Raw genomic sequence first — 1,957 nt, forward strand, 5'->3', positions numbered from 1 at the left:
ATATATATATATATATATATATATATATATATATATATATACAAGCACAAATGTGTATGTGTGTGTAGTATGTGTGTGTGAGCGTGTATATGTGTGTATGTGTGTGTATATGTGTGTATACATACGTTCGCACATACATGCATACATACGTACGCAAAAGCATTAATTTTTCCGTAATGTGTTTTTCATGTTTTGTTATCTACTACTACTACTACTACTACTGCTGCTGCTGCTGCTGCTACTGCTGCTGCTGCTGCTGCTGCTGCTGCTGCTGCTGCTACAACGTTAACAACAACAAGAAAGCACGTTGAAAGGCGTTCGAAAAATGTTAATGAATCTTAGCCACCCATCTATAATCAAACCCGCCAAGCACCACCACCACCATCAACACCTCCAAAAATTTGTGCTGAACACATTAAGATGTACGCGTTCAGGTGGACCTGGTGACCAAAACCGGGGTGGTTGGGGTTATTTTTAAGCAACAAACGGCTACTGTCATTCGATACCGTAAGATTTGCACCCAGTTGTTACCCGTCGGGGTCAGCCAAGTATCTATCTATATACCCTGGCCTGGGAGGTATTAAAACCCCACTCTGTATAATCTGCCACTCTCCGCCACTCTCCACACACGCACACATAACTCGGATAAAGAGACTACTCAGTGACCACCCACGCCGTAAGTCCCGAGTATTTTACTTGACTTCGAACTTTATATATATTCCTTTCAAGTCTTGGCACAAGACCGGCAATTTGGAGGGAGGTATAGGTCGTTTAAATCAACCCCAATGTTCAACTAGTACTTATTTTATTGACCCCTAAAGGTTGAAAAGTAAAGTCCACCTAAGCGAAGTTTGAACTTTATATATACTATTAAACCTAATACTATTTGGAATCCCACAAGATGCTTCTCGAGCTATTTGCGTTCGTCTTCAGTGGTGGACACCCGTCCGTTAGAGATAGCAGTAATGCGCTCCGGCTCGCAATATATATAGAAAAATAAGTGACAACCAGTCACTGAGTTTGCAACAAGCAAAGTAGCTAGTTAGAAATCTCGATACGAAATGAAAGCAGTAACTGTACTGAAAAGTAAATCTGTCCGACGTACGTTTCTGCTGCATAGAAAAGTAGAAATTGCATTTGCATTTAGCTATTTTTGACTGGTTAGGAGTTTATGCAACTTTATTCAAGGTCTATACATACATATATGTATGTGTTTATGTATGTATATATGTGTGCATGTATTTCTATGCGCAGATTTGTATGTTTTGTTTCATGTATGTATTCTCATGCACAGAGTTGCATGCCTAGACACGCACATTCATATATACCTAAATGATGGCTTGGATCTGTAGTCTTCGAATCAGCTTTTTCCTTTCTGGTTTTGAGAGGCCTAATTCTTCAAGATTGGCATTTAGGCAGTGTGTTACACATCCCAGTGGCCCAATAGTTACAGGGATAAGCCTAAACTTGTAACCTAGGTAAAGTAGCCGTAGATTTCTCAATAATTCAGTATAGGTATTTTCTTTTTCGCTGATCTTTAGCTTTATAGTAACATCCGTGAGCAGCTGATTTTCACAACTGTACACATATCTTGATCTTGACACTATTTGTAATTAGTTCAAAACTTGGCACAATTTTGGGGGAGGGATAAGTCGATTACATCAACCTCACTACTTAACTGGTATTTGTTTCATCGACCCCGAAAGGATGAAAGTCGACCTCGGCGAAATTTGAACTCAGAATTTAAAGACTGACGAAATGCCGCAAAACATTTCGCCCGGCGTGCTAAAACATTACTTGTAATTGACTATATATATGTGTGTGTGTGTGTGTGTGTGTATATATATATATATATATATATACACACACACACACACTCACGTACACACACGCACGCACGCACACACGCACACATACACACACGCACGCACACACACACACACACACACACACACAC

At 39.9% G+C, this 1,957-nt stretch overlaps 1 long non-coding RNA gene across 3 annotated transcripts in view; it reads right to left on the reverse strand.

Moving 5' to 3' along the window:
* Positions 1–1,957, reverse strand: part of LOC128250819 (uncharacterized) — a 368,397-nt gene that overhangs the window by 270,254 nt on the left and 96,186 nt on the right. The window lies entirely within an intron of this gene.

The sequence above is a fragment of the Octopus bimaculoides genome, chromosome 25, assembly GCF_001194135.2.
Source record: "Octopus bimaculoides isolate UCB-OBI-ISO-001 chromosome 25, ASM119413v2, whole genome shotgun sequence".
NCBI lineage: Eukaryota > Metazoa > Mollusca > Cephalopoda > Octopoda > Octopodidae > Octopus > Octopus bimaculoides.